Below are 17,455 nucleotides of genomic sequence, written 5' to 3'. Positions count from 1 at the left end.
TACCAGATCATCTCCACCCCTACCAGATCATCTCCATCCCTACCAGATCATCTCCATCCCTACCAGATCATCTCCATCCCTACCAGATCATCTCCACCCCTACCAGATCATCTCCATCCCTACCAGATCATCTCCATCCCTACCAGATCATCTCCATCCCTACCAGATCATCACCATCCCTACCAGATCATCTCCATCCCTACCAGATCATCTCCATCCCTACCAGATCATCTCCATCCCTACCAGATCATCTCCACCCCTACCAGATCATCTCCATCCCTACCAGATCATCTCCATCCCTACCAGATCATCTCCATCCCTACCAGATCATCTCCATCCCTACCAGATCATTTCCATCCCTACCAGATCATCACCATCCCTCCCAGATCATCACCATCCTTACCAGGTCATCACCATCCCTCCCAGATCATCTCCACCCCTACCAGATCATCTCCCCCCCTACCAGATCATCACCATCCCTACCAGATCATTTCCATCCCTACCAGATCATCACCACCCCTACCAGATCATCACCACCCCTACCAGATCATCACCATCCCTACCAGATCATCTCCATCCCTACCAGATCATCACCATCCCTACCAGATCATCTCCATCCCTACCAGATCATCTCCATCCCTACCAGATCATCACCATCCCTACCAGATCATCTCCATCCCTACCAGATCATCACCATCCCTACCAGATCATCTCCATCCCTACCAGATCATCTCCATCCTTACCAGATCATCTCCATCCCTACCAGATCATCACCATCCCTACCAGATCATCTCCATCCCTACCAGATCATCTCCATCCCTACCAGATCATCACCACCCCTACCAGATCATCTCCATCCCTACCAGATCATCTCCACCCCTACCAGATCATCTCCATCCCTCCAGATCATCACCATCCCTACCAGATCATCACCATCCCTACCAGATCATCACCATCCCTACCAGATCATCACCATCCCTACCAGATCATCACCATCCCTACCAGATCATCACCATCCCTACCAGATCATCTCCATCCCTACCAGATCATCACCATCCCTACCAGATCATCACCATCCCTACCAGATCATCTCCATCCCTACCAGATCATCACCATCCCTACCAGATCATCTCCATCCCTACCAGATCATCTCCATCCCTACCAGATCATCACCATCCCTACCAGATCATCACCATCCCTACCAGATCATCACCATCCCTACCAGATCATCACCATCCCTACCAGATCATCTCCCCCCCTACCAGTTCATCTCCATCCCTACCAGATCATCTCCATCCCTACCAGATCATCTCCATCCCTACCAGATCATCTCCATCCCTACCAGATCATCTCCATCCCTACCAGATCATCTCCATCCCTACCAGATCATCTCCATCCCTACCAGATCATCACCATCCCTACCAGATCATCTCCATCCCTACCAGATCATCACCATCCCTACCAGATCATCACCATCCCTACCAGATCATCTCCATCCCTACCAGATCATCACCATCCCTACCAGATCATCTCCACCCCTACCAGATCATCTCCATCCCTACCAGATCATCTCCATCCTTACCAGATCATCACCATCCCTACCAGATCATCACCATCCCTACCAGATCATCACCATCCCTACCAGATCATCACCATCCCTACCAGATCATCACCATCCCTACCAGATCATCACCATCCCTACCAGATCATCACCATCCCTACCAGATCATCACCATCCCTACCAGATCATCACCATCCCTACCAGATCATCTCCATCCCTACCAGATCATCACCATCCCTACCAGATCATCACCATCCCTACCAGATCATCTCCACTCCTACCAGAACATGTCTTTCTCTCTGTTGTGGTTGTTGAGGTTGTTGTTGTTGACGTGGTTGTTGTTGTTGTGGTTGAGGTGGTTGTTGAGGTTGTTGTTGTTGTTGTTGACGTGGTTGTTGTTGTGTTTGTTGTTGTGGTTGTTGAGGTTGTTGAGGTTGTTGTTGTTGACGTGGTTGTTGTGGTTGTTGTTGTTGTGGTTGTTGAGGTTGTTGAGGTTGTTGAGGTTGTTGTTGTTGACGTGGTTGTTGTGGTTGTTGTTGTTGTGGTTGTTGAGGTTGTTGAGGTTGTTGTTGTTGACGTGGTGGTTGTTGTTGTGGTTGTTGAGGTTGTTGTTGTTGACGTGGTTGTTGTTGTGGTTGTTGAGGTTGTTGTTGTTGACGTGGTTGTTGTTGTGGTTGTTGAGGTTGTTGTTGTTGACGTGGTTGTTGTGGTTGTTGTTGTTGTGGTTGTTGAGGTTGTTGAGGTTGTTGTTGTTGACGTGGTGGTTGTTGTTGTGGTTGTTGAGGTTGTTGTTGTTGACGTGGTTGTTGTTGTGGTTGTTGAGGTTGTTGTTGTTGTGGTTGTTGTTGTGGTTGTTGTGGTTGTTGTTGTTGAGGTTGTTGAGGTTGTTGTTGTTGACGTGGTGGTTGTTGTTGTGGTTGTTGAGGTTGTTGTTGACGTGGTTGTTGTTGTGGTTGTTGTGGTTGTTGTTGTTGACGTGGTGGTTGTTGTTGTGGTTGTTGAGGTTGTTGTTGTTGACGTGGTGGTTGTTGTTGTGGTTGTTGAGGTTGTTGTTGTTGACGTGGTTGTTGTTGTGGTTGTAGTGGTTCAGGAGCTGTGCGTGGTTGTTGTTGACGTGGTTGTTGTGATTGTTGTTGTTGTGGTTGTTGTTGACGTGGTTGTTGTGGTTGTTGTGGTTGTTGTGGTTGTGGTGATTGTTGTTGTGGTGGTGGTGATTGTTGTTGACGTGGTTGTGGTTGTTGTGGTTGTTGTGGTTGTGGTGATTGTTGATGTGGTGGTGGTGATTGTTGTTGACGTGGTTGTGGTTGTTGTGGTTGTTGTGGTTGTGGTGATTGTTGATGTGGTGGTGGTGATTGTTGTTGACGTGGTTGTGGTTGTTGTGGTTGTTGTGGTTGTGGTGATTGTTGTTGTGGTGGTGGTGATTGTTGATGTGGTGGTGGTGGTTGTTGTTGACGTGGTTGTGGTTGTTGTGGTTGTTGTGGTTGTGGTGATTGTTGATGTGGTGGTGGTGATTGTTGTTGACGTGGTTGTGGTTGTTGTGGTTGTTGTGGTTGTGGTGATTGTTGTTGTGGTGGTGGTGATTGTTGTTGACGTGGTTGTGGTTGTTGTGGTTGTTGTGGTTGTGGTGATTGTTGTTGTGGTGGTGGTGATTGTTGATGTGGTGGTGGTGGTTGTTGTTGACGTGGTTGTGGTTGTTGTGGTTGTTGTGGTTGTGGTGATTGTTGATGTGGTGGTGGTGATTGTTGTTGACGTGGTTGTGGTTGTTGTGGTTGTTGTGGTTGTGGTGATTGTTGTTGTGGTGGTGGTGATTGTTGTTGACGTGGTTGTGGTTGTTGTGGTTGTTGTGGTTGTGGTTGTTGTGGTTGTTGTGGTTGTGGTGATTGTTGATGTGGTGGTGGTGATTGTTGTTGACGTGGTTGTGGTTGTTGTGGTTGTTGTGGTTGTGGTGATTGTTGTTGTGGTGGTGGTGATTGTTGTTGACGTGGTTGTGGTTGTTGTGGTTGTTGTGGTTGTGATGATTGTTGATGTGGTGGTGGTGGTTGTTGTTGACGTGGTTGTGGTTGTTGTGGTTGTTGTGGTTGTGGTGATTGTTGATGTGGTGGTGGTGGTTGTTGTTGACGTGGTTGTGGTTGTTGTGGTTGTTGTGGTTGTGGTGATTGTTGATGTGGTGGTGGTGATTGTTGATGTGGTGGTGGTGGTTGTTGTTGACGTGGTTGTGGTTGTTGTGGTTGTTGTGGTTGTGGTGATTGTTGATGTGGTGGTGGTGATTGTTGTTGACGTGGTTGTGGTTGTTGTGGTTGTTGTGGTTGTGGTGATTGTTGTTGTGGTTGTGGTGATTGTTGTTGTGGTGGTTGTTGTTGACGTGGTTGTTGTGGTTGTGGTGATTGTTGTTGTGGTGGTGGTGCAGGAGCTGTGCGTGGTGGATGAGCCGAGCGAGGAGTTCACATCGCGACACAGTCTCGAGTGGAAGTTCCTGTTCCTGGACCACAGGTGACACACTCAGTGACACACACACACACAGTGACACACACACACAGTCTCGAGTGGAAGTTCCTGTTCCTGGACCACAGGTGACACACTCAGTGACACACACAGTGACACACACAGTGACACACACAGTGACACACACAGTGACACACACACACAGTCTCGAGTGGAAGTTCCTGTTCCTGGACCACAGGTGACACACTCAGTGACACACACAGTGACACACACACACACAGTGACACACACACACAGTCTCGAGTGGAAGTTCCTGTTCCTGGACCACAGGTGACACACTCAGTGACACACACAGTGACACACACACACACAGTGACACACACACACAGTCTCGAGTGGAAGTTCCTGTTCCTGGACCACAGGTGACACACTCAGTGACACACACAGTGACACACACAGTGACACACACAGTGACACACACAGTGACACACACACACAGTCTCGAGTGGAAGTTCCTGTTCCTGGACCACAGGTGACACACTCAGTGACACACACAGTGACACACACACACAGTGACACACACACACAGTCTCGAGTGGAAGTTCCTGTTCCTGGACCACAGGTGACACACTCAGTGACACACACAGTGACACACACACACAGTGACACACACACACAGTCTCGAGTGGAAGTTCCTGTTCCTGGACCACAGGTGACACACTCAGTGACACACACAGTGACACACACACACAGTGACACACACACACAGTCTCGAGTGGAAGTTCCTGTTCCTGGACCACAGGTGACACACTCAGTGACACACACAGTGACACACACACACAGTGACACACACAGTGACACACACAGTGACACACACAGTGACACACACAGTGACACACACAGTGACACACACACACAGTGACACACACACACAGTCTCGAGTGGAAGTTCCTGTTCCTGGACCACAGGTGACACACTCAGTGACACACACAGTGACACACACACACACAGTGACACACACACACAGTCTCGAGTGGAAGTTCCTGTTCCTGGACCACAGGTGACACACTCAGTGACACACACAGTGACACACACACACAGTGACACAGTCTCGAGTGGAAGTTCCTGTTCCTGGATCACAGGTGACACACTCAGTGACACACACAGTGACACACACACACAGTGACACACACACACAGTCTCGAGTGGAAGTTCCTGTTCCTGGACCACAGGTGACACACTCAGTGACACACACAGTGACACACACACACAGTGACACACACACACAGTCTCGAGTGGAAGTTCCTGTTCCTGGACCACAGGTGACACACTCAGTGACACACACAGTGACACACACACACAGTGACACACACACACAGTCTCGAGTGGAAGTTCCTGTTCCTGGACCACAGGTGACACACTCAGTGACACACACAGTGACACACACACACAGTGACACACACACACAGTCTCGAGTGGAAGTTCCTGTTCCTGGACCACAGGTGACACACTCAGTGACACACACAGTGACACACACACACAGTGACACACACACACAGTCTCGAGTGGAAGTTCCTGTTCCTGGACCACAGGTGACACACTCAGTGACACACACAGTGACACACACACACAGTGACACACACACACAGTCTCGAGTGGAAGTTCCTGTTCCTGGACCACAGGTGACACACTCAGTGACACACACAGTGACACACACACACAGTGACACACACACACAGTCTCGAGTGGAAGTTCCTGTTCCTGGACCACAGGTGACACACTCAGTGACACACACAGTGACACACACACACAGTGACACACACACACAGTCTCGAGTGGAAGTTCCTGTTCCTGGACCACAGGTGACACACTCAGTGACACACACAGTGACACACACACACAGTGACACACACACACAGTCTCGAGTGGAAGTTCCTGTTCCTGGACCACAGGTGACACACTCAGTGACACACACAGTGACACACACACACAGTGACACACACACACAGTCTCGAGTGGAAGTTCCTGTTCCTGGACCACAGGTGACACACTCAGTGACACACACAGTGACACACACACACAGTGACACACACACACAGTCTCGAGTGGAAGTTCCTGTTCCTGGACCACAGGTGACACACTCAGTGACACACACAGTGACACACACACACAGTGACACACACACACAGTCTCGAGTGGAAGTTCCTGTTCCTGGACCACAGGTGACACACTCAGTGACACACACAGTGACACACACACACAGTGACACACACACACACAGTCTCGAGTGGAAGTTCCTGTTCCTGGACCACAGGTGACACACTCAGTGACACACACAGTGACACACACACACAGTGACACACACACACAGTCTCGAGTGGAAGTTCCTGTTCCTGGACCACAGGTGACACACTCAGTGACACACACAGTGACACACACACACAGTGACACACACACACAGTCTCGAGTGGAAGTTCCTGTTCCTGGACCACAGGTGACACACTCAGTGACACACACAGTGACACACACACACAGTGACACACACACACAGTCTCGAGTGGAAGTTCCTGTTCCTGGACCACAGGTGACACACTCAGTGACACACACAGTGACACACACACACAGTGACACACACACACAGTCTCGAGTGGAAGTTCCTGTTCCTGGACCACAGGTGACACACTCAGTGACACACACAGTGACACACACACAGTGACACACACACACAGTCTCGAGTGGAAGTTCCTGTTCCTGGACCACAGGTGACACACTCAGTGACACACACAGTGACACACACACACAGTGACACACACACACAGTCTCGAGTGGAAGTTCCTGTTCCTGGACCACAGGTGACACACTCAGTGACACACACAGTGACACACACACACAGTGACACACACACACACAGTGACACACACACACAGTCTCGAGTGGAAGTTCCTGTTCCTGGACCACAGGTGACACACTCAGTGACACACACAGTGACACACACAGTGACACAGTCTCGAGTGGAAGTTCCTGTTCCTGGATCACAGGTGACACACACAGTGACACACACAGTGACACACACAGTGACACACACACACAGTGACACACACACACAGTCTCGAGTGGAAGTTCCTGTTCCTGGACCACAGGTGACACACTCAGTGACACACACAGTGACACACACACACAGTGACACACACACACAGTCTCGAGTGGAAGTTCCTGTTCCTGGACCACAGGTGACACACTCAGTGACACACACAGTGACACACACACACAGTCTCGAGTGGAAGTTCCTGTTCCTGGACCACAGGTGACACACTCAGTGACACACACAGTGACACACACACACAGTGACACACACACACAGTCTCGAGTGGAAGTTCCTGTTCCTGGACCACAGGTGACACACTCAGTGACACACACAGTGACACACACACACAGTGACACACACACACAGTCTCGAGTGGAAGTTCCTGTTCCTGGACCACAGGTGACACACTCAGTGACACACACAGTGACACACACACACAGTGACACACACACACAGTCTCGAGTGGAAGTTCCTGTTCCTGGACCACAGGTGACACACTCAGTGACACACACAGTGACACACACACACAGTGACACACACACACAGTCTCGAGTGGAAGTTCCTGTTCCTGGACCACAGGTGACACACTCAGTGACACACACAGTGACACACACAGACACAGTCTCGAGTGGAAGTTCCTGTTCCTGGACCACAGGTGACACACTCAGTGACACACACAGTGACACACACACACAGTGACACACACACACACAGTGACACACACACACAGTCTCGAGTGGAAGTTCCTGTTCCTGGACCACAGGTGACACACTCAGTGACACACACAGTGACACACACAGTGACACAGTCTCGAGTGGAAGTTCCTGTTCCTGGATCACAGGTGACACACACAGTGACACACTCAGTGACACACTCAGTGACACACACACAGTGACACACACACACAGTCTCGAGTGGAAGTTCCTGTTCCTGGACCACAGGTGACACACTCAGTGACACACACAGTGACACACACACACAGTGACACACACACACAGTCTCGAGTGGAAGTTCCTGTTCCTGGACCACAGGTGACACACTCAGTGACACACACAGTGACACACACAAACAGTGACACACACACACAGTCTCGAGTGGAAGTTCCTGTTCCTGGACCACAGGTGACACACTCAGTGACACACACAGTGACACACACACACACAGTGACACACACAGTGACACACACAGTGACACAGTCTCGAGTGGAAGTTCCTGTTCCTGGACCACAGGTGACACACTCAGTGACACACACAGTGACACACACACACACAGTGACACACACAGTGACACACACAGTGACACAGTCTCGAGTGGAAGTTCCTGTTCCTGGATCACAGGTGACACACTCAGTGACACACACAGTGACACACACAGTGACACACACAGTGACACAGTCTCGAGTGGAAGTTCCTGTTCCTGGACCACAGGTGACACACTCAGTGACACACACAGTGACACACACAGTGACACAGTCTCGAGTGGAAGTTCCTGTTCCTGGACCACAGGTGACACACTTAGTGACACACACACACAGTGACACACACACACAGTTCTCGAGTGGAAGTTCCTGTTCCTGGACCACAGGTGACACACTCAGTGACACACACAGTGACACACACACACAGTGACACACACACACAGTCTCGAGTGGAAGTTCCTGTTCCTGGACCACAGGTGACACACTCAGTGACACACACAGTGACACACACACACAGTGACACACACACAGTCTCGAGTGGAAGTTCCTGTTCCTGGACCACAGGTGACACACTCAGTGACACACACAGTGACACACACACACAGTGACACACACACACAGTCTCGAGTGGAAGTTCCTGTTCCTGGATCCACAGGTGACACACTCAGTGACACACACAGTGACACACACACACAGTGACACACACACACAGTCTCGAGTGGAAGTTCCTGTTCCTGGACCACAGGTGACACACTCAGTGACACACACAGTGACACACACACACAGTGACACACACACACAGTCTCGAGTGGAAGTTCCTGTTCCTGGACCACAGGTGACACACTCAGTGACACACACAGTGACACACACAGTGACACAGTCTCGAGTGGAAGTTCCTGTTCCTGGATCACAGGTGACACACACAGTGACACACACAGTGACACACACAGTGACACACACACACAGTGACACACACACACAGTCTCGAGTGGAAGTTCCTGTTCCTGGGACCACAGGTGACACACTCAGTGACACACACAGTGACACACACACAGTGACACACACACACAGTCTCGAGTGGAAGTTCCTGTTCCTGGACCACAGGTGACACACTCAGTGACACACACAGTGACACACACACACAGTGACACACACACACAGTCTCGAGTGGAAGTTCCTGTTCCTGGACCACAGGTGACACACTCAGTGACACACACAGTGACACACACACACAGTGACACACACACACAGTCTCGAGTGGAAGTTCCTGTTCCTGGACCACAGGTGACACACTCAGTGACACACACAGTGACACACACACACAGTGACACACACACACAGTCTCGAGTGGAAGTTCTGTTCCTGGACCACAGGTGACACACTCAGTGACACACACAGTGACACACACACACAGTGACACACACACACAGTCTCGAGTGGAAGTTCCTGTTCCTGGACCACAGGTGACACACTCAGTGACACACACAGTGACACACACACACAGTGACACACACACACAGTCTCGAGTGGAAGTTCCTGTTCCTGGACCACAGGTGACACACTCAGTGACACACACAGTGACACACACACACAGTGACACACACACACAGTGACACCACACAGTCTCGAGTGGAAGTTCCTGTTCCTGGACACAGGTGACACACTCAGTGACACACACAGTGACACACACAGTGACACAGTCTCGAGTGGAAGTTCCTGTTCCTGGATCACAGGTGACACACTCAGTGACACACACAGTGAACACAGTGACACACACACACAGTGACACACACACACAGTCTCGAGTGGAAGTTCCTGTTCCTGGACCACAGGTGACACACTCAGTGACACACACAGTGACACACACACAGTGACACACACACACAGTCTCGAGTGGAAGTTCCTGTTCCTGGACCACAGGTGACACACTCAGTGACACACACACAGTGACACACACAAACAGTGACACACACACACAGTCTCGAGTGGAAGTTCCTGTTCCTGGACCACAGGTGACACACTCAGTGACACACACAGTGACACACACACACACAGTGACACACACAGTGACACACACAGTGACAGTCTCGAGTGGAAGTTCCTGTTCCTGGACCACAGGTGACACACTCAGTGACACACACAGTGACACACACACACACAGTGACACACACAGTGACACACACAGTGACACAGTCTCGAGTGGAAGTTCCTGTTCCTGGATCACAGGTGACACACTCAGTGACACACACAGTGACACACACAGTGACACACCACAGTGACACAGTCTCGAGTGGAAGTTCCTGTTCCTGGACCACAGGTGACACACTCAGTGACACACACAGTGACACACACAGGACACAGTCTCGAGTGGAAGTTCCTGTTCCTGGACCACAGGTGACACACTCAGTGACACAACACACACAGTGACACACACACACAGTCTCGAGTGGAAGTTCCTGTTCCTGGACCACAGGTGACACACTCAGTGACACACACAGTGACACACACACACAGTGACACACACACACAGTCTCGAGTGGAAGTTCCTGTTCCTGGACCACAGGTGACACACTCAGTGACACACACAGTGACACACACACACAGTGACACACACACAGTCTCGAGTGGAAGTTCCTGTTCCTGGACCACAGGTGACACACTCAGTGACACACACAGTGACACACACACACAGTGACACACACACACAGTCTCGAGTGGAAGTTCCTGTTCCTGGATCACAGGTGACACACTCAGTGACACACACAGTGACACACACACACAGTGACACACACACACAGTCTCGAGTGGAAGTTCCTGTTCCTGGACCACAGGTGACACACTCAGTGACACACACAGTGACACACACACACAGTGACACACACACACAGTCTCGAGTGGAAGTTCCTGTTCCTGGATCACAGGTGACACACTCAGTGACACACACAGTGACACACACACACAGTGACACACACACACAGTCTCGAGTGGAAGTTCCTGTTCCTGGATCACAGGTGACACACTCAGTGACACACACAGTGACACACACACACAGTGACACACACACACAGTCTCGAGTGGAAGTTCCTGTTCCTGGACCACAGGTGACACACTCAGTGACACACACAGTGACACACACACACAGTGACACACACACACAGTCTCGAGTGGAAGTTCCTGTTCCTGGACCACAGGTGACACACTCAGTGACACACACACACACACACAGTGACACAGTCTCGAGTGGAAGTTCCTGTTCCTGGACCACAGGTGACACACTCAGTGACACACACACACACACACAGTGACACAGTCTCGAGTGGAAGTTCCTGTTCCTGGACCACAGGTGACACACTCAGTGACACACACACACACACACAGTGACACACACACACAGTGACACACACACACAGTGACACACACACACAGTCTCGAGTGGAAGTTCCTGTTCCTGGACCACAGGTGACACACTCAGTGACACACACACACACACACAGTGACACACACACACAGTGACACACACAGTCTCGAGTGGAAGTTCCTGTTCCTGAACCACAGGTGACACACTCAGTGACACACACACACACACACAGTGACACACACACACAGTGACACACACACACAGTCTCGAGTGGAAGTTCCTGTTCCTGGATCACAGGTGACACACTCAGTGACACACACAGTGACACACACACACAGTGACACACACACACAGTCTCGAGTGGAAGTTCCTGTTCCTGGACCACAGGTGACACACTCAGTGACACACACAGTGACACACACACACAGTGACACACACACACAGTCTCGAGTGGAAGTTCCTGTTCCTGGACCACAGGTGACACACTCAGTGACACACTCAGTGACACACACACACAGTGACACAGTCTCGAGTGGAAGTTCCTGTTCCTGGACCACAGGTGACACACTCAGTGACACACACACACACACACAGTGACACACACACACAGTGACACACACACACAGTCTCGAGTGGAAGTTCCTGTTCCTGGACCACAGGTGACACACTCAGTGACACACACACACACACACAGTGACACACACACACAGTGACACACACACACAGTTTCGAGTGGAAGTTCCTGTTCCTGGACCACAGGTGACACACTCAGTGACACACACACACACACACAGTGACACACACACACAGTGACACACACACACAGTCTCGAGTGGAAGTTCCTGTTCCTGGACCACAGGTGACACACTCAGTGACACACACAGTGACACACTCAGTGACACACACACACAGTGACACAGTCTCGAGTGGAAGTTCCTGTTCCTGGACCACAGGTGACACACTCAGTGACACACACAGTGACACACACAGTGACACACACACACAGTCTCGAGTGGAAGTTCCTGTTCCTGGACCACAGGTGACACACTCAGTGACACACACAGTGACACACACAGTGACACAGTCTCGAGTGGAAGTTCCTGTTCCTGGATCACAGGTGGACACACTCAGTGACACACACAGTGACACACACAGTGACACAGTCTCGAGTGGAAGTTCCTGTTCCTGGACCACAGGTGACACACTCAGTGACACACACAGTGACACACACACACAGTGACACACACACACAGTCTCGAGTGGAAGTTCCTGTTCCTGGATCACAGGTGACACACTCAGTGACACACACACACACACAGTGACACATCTCGAGTGGAAGTTCCTGTTCCTGGATCACAGGTGACACACTCAGTGACACACACACACACACAGTGACACAGTCTCGAGTGGAAGTTCCTGTTCCTGGACCACAGGTGACACACTCAGTGACACACTCAGTGACACACACACACAGTGACACAGTCTCGAGTGGAAGTTCCTGTTCCTGGACCACAGGTGACACACTCAGTGACACACACACACACACACAGTGACACACACACACAGTGACACACACACACAGTCTCGAGTGGAAGTTCCTGTTCCTGGACCACAGGTGACACACTCAGTGACACACACACACACACACAGTGACACACACACACAGTGACACACACACACAGTTTCGAGTGGAAGTTCCTGTTCCTGGACCACAGGTGACACACTCAGTGACACACACACACACACACAGTGACACACACACACAGTGACACACACACACAGTCTCGAGTGGAAGTTCCTGTTCCTGGACCACAGGTGACACACTCAGTGACACACACAGTGACACACTCAGTGACACACACACACAGTGACACAGTCTCGAGTGGAAGTTCCTGTTCCTGGACCACAGGTGACACACTCAGTGACACACACAGTGACACACACAGTGACACACACACACAGTCTCGAGTGGAAGTTCCTGTTCCTGGACCACAGGTGACACACTCAGTGACACACACAGTGACACACACAGTGACACAGTCTCGAGTGGAAGTTCCTGTTCCTGGATCACAGGTGACACACTCAGTGACACACACAGTGACACACACAGTGACACAGTCTCGAGTGGAAGTTCCTGTTCCTGGACCACAGGTGACACACTCAGTGACACACACAGTGACACACACACACAGTGACACACACACACAGTCTCGAGTGGAAGTTCCTGTTCCTGGATCACAGGTGACACACTCAGTGACACACACACACACACAGTGACACAGTCTCGAGTGGAAGTTCCTGTTCCTGGATCACAGGTGACACACTCAGTGACACACACAACACACACAGTGACACAGTCTCGAGTGGAAGTTCCTGTTCCTGGACCACAGGTGACACACTCAGTGACACACACACGACACACACAGTGACACACACACACAGTGACACACACACACAGTCTCGAGTGGAAGTTCCTGTTCCTGAACCACAGGTGACACACTCAGTGACACACACACACACACACAGTGACACACACACACAGTGACACACACACACAGTCTCGAGTGGAAGTTCCTGTTCCTGGATCACAGGTGACACACTCAGTGACACACACAGTGACACACACACACAGTGACACACACACACAGTCTCGAGTGGAAGTTCCTGTTCCTGGATCACAGGTGACACACTCAGTGACACACACAGTGACACACACACACACAGTGACACACACACAGTGACACACACACACACAGTGACACACACAGTGACACACACAGTGACACTCACAGTGACACACACAGTGACACACTCAGTGACACTCACAGTGACACACACACACAGTGACACACTCAGTGACACACAAAGTGACACACACAGTGACACACACAGTGACACTCACAGTGACACACACAGTGACACACTCAGTGACACTCACAGTGACACACACACACAGTGACACACTCAGTGACACACACAGTGACACACACAGTGACACACACACAGTGACACACACACACAGTCTCGAGTGGAAGTTCCTGTTCCTGGATCACAGGTGACACACTCAGTGACACACACAGTGACACACACACACACAGTGACACACACACAGTGACACACACACACACAGTGACACACACAGTGACACACACAGTGACACTCACAGTGACACACACAGTGACACACTCAGTGACACTCACAGTGACACACACACACAGTGACACACTCAGTGACACACAAAGTGACACACACAGTGACACACACAGTGACACTCACAGTGACACACACAGTGACACACTCAGTGACACTCACAGTGACACACACACACAGTGACACACTCAGTGACACACACAGTGACACACACAGTGACACACACACAGTGACACACACACACAGTCTCGAGTGGAAGTTCCTGTTCCTGGATCACAGGTGACACACTCAGTGACACACACAGTGACACACACACACAGTGACACACACACAGTGACACACACACACACAGTGACACACACAGTGACACACACAGTGACACTCACAGTGACACACACAGTGACACACTCAGTGACACTCACAGTGACACACACACACAGTGACACACTCAGTGACACACAAAGTGACACACACAGTGACACACACAGTGACACTCACAGTGACACACACAGTGACACACTCAGTGACACTCACAGTGACACACACACACAGTGACACACTCAGTGACACACACAGTGACACACACAGTGACACACACAGTGACACACACAGTGACACTCACAGTGACACACACACACAGTGACACACTCAGTGACACATACAGTGACACACACAGTGACACACAGTGACACACTCAGTGACACACACAGTGACACACACACAGTGACACACACAGTGACACACACACAGTGACACACACACACAGTGATACACACAGTGACACACACAGTGACACACACAGTGACACACACACAGTGACACACACAGTGACACACACACACAGTGATACACACAGTGACACACACACAGTGACACACACACACAGTGATACACACAGTGATACACACAATGACACACACAGTGACACACACACACAGTGACACACTCAGTGATACACACAGTGACACACACAGTGACACTCACAGTGACACACACACACAGTGACACACTCAGTGACACACACAGTGACACACACAGTGACACACACAGTGACACACACACACAGTGACACACACACACAGTGACACACACAGTGACACACACACACAGTGACACACACACAGTCACACACTCAGTGACACACACACAGTGACACACACAGTGACACACACACAGTGACACACACACACACAGTGACACACACAGTGACACACACAGTGACACTCACAGTGACACACACAGTGACACACTCAGTGACACTCACAGTGACACACACACACAGTGACACACTCAGTGACACACAAAGTGACACACACAGTGACACACACAGTGACACTCACAGTGACACACACAGTGACACACTCAGTGACACTCACAGTGACACACACACACAGTGACACACACAGTGACACACACAGTGACACACACAGTGACACACTCAGTGACACTCACAGTGACACACACACACAGTGACACACTCAGTGACACATACAGTGACACACACAGTGACACACAGTGACACACTCAGTGACACACACAGTGACACACACACAGTGACACACACAGTGACACACACACAGTGACACACACACACAGTGATACACACAGTGACACACACAGTGACACACACAGTGACACACACACAGTGACACACACAGTGACACACACAGTGACACTCACAGTGACACACACACACAGTGACACACTCAGTGACACACACAGTGACACACACAGTGACACACACAGTGACACACTCAGTGACACACACAGTGACACACACACACAGTGACACACACACACAGTGACACACACAGTGACACACACACACAGTGACACACACACAGTCACACACTCAGTGACACACACACAGTGACACACACAGTGACACACACACACAGTGACACACACAGTGACACACACACAGTGACACACACAGTGACACACACAGTGACACACACACACAGTGACACACACAGTGACACACACAGTGACACACACACACAGTGACACACACAGTGACACACACACACAGTGACACACACACAGTCACACACTCAGTGACACACACACAGTGACACACACAGTGACACACACACACAGTGACACACACACAGTGACACACACACAGTGACACACACACAGTGACACACACACAGTGACACTGTGTCACATCCCACAGGGCGCCACCCATCATTGGCTACCTGCCCTTCGAGGTGTTGGGCACCTCTGGCTACGACTACTACCACACACACACACTCAGTGACACACACAGTGACAAACACACAGTGACACACACACAGTGACACACACACAGTGACACTGTGTCACATCCCACAGGGCGCCACCCATCATTGGCTACCTGCCCTTCGAGGTGTTGGGCACCTCTGGCTACGACTACTACCACACACACACACTCAGTGACACACACAGTGACAAACACACAGTGACACACACACAGTGACACACACACAGTGACACTGTGTCACATCCCACAGGGCGCCACCCATCATTGGCTACCTGCCCTTCGAGGTTTTGGGCACCTCTGGCTACGACTACTACCACACACACACACACAGTGACACACACAGTGACACACACAGTGACACACACAGTGACACACACACAGTGACACACACACAGTGACACTGTGTCACATCCCAC

The 17,455-nt window shown here is 50.8% G+C and overlaps 1 long non-coding RNA gene across 1 annotated transcript in view; it reads left to right on the top strand.

Moving 5' to 3' along the window:
• Positions 1 to 17,034, top strand: part of LOC144955085 (uncharacterized) — a 30,780-nt gene extending 13,746 nt beyond the window's left edge. Inside the window, exons 2-3 of the long non-coding RNA XR_013641500.1 lie at positions 3,969 to 4,051; positions 16,974 to 17,034. This is a non-coding gene — a long non-coding RNA (uncharacterized LOC144955085). The remainder of the gene's footprint in view (positions 1 to 3,968; positions 4,052 to 16,973) is intronic.
• The last annotated feature ends 421 nt before the right edge of the window (positions 17,035 to 17,455 follow it).

This window comes from Lampetra fluviatilis, unplaced genomic scaffold (assembly GCF_964198595.1).
Source record: "Lampetra fluviatilis unplaced genomic scaffold, kcLamFluv1.1 SCAFFOLD_306, whole genome shotgun sequence".
Classification (NCBI taxonomy): Eukaryota; Metazoa; Chordata; class Hyperoartia; order Petromyzontiformes; family Petromyzontidae; genus Lampetra; species Lampetra fluviatilis.
This window is presented reverse-complemented; position numbering and strand designations above follow the sequence as displayed.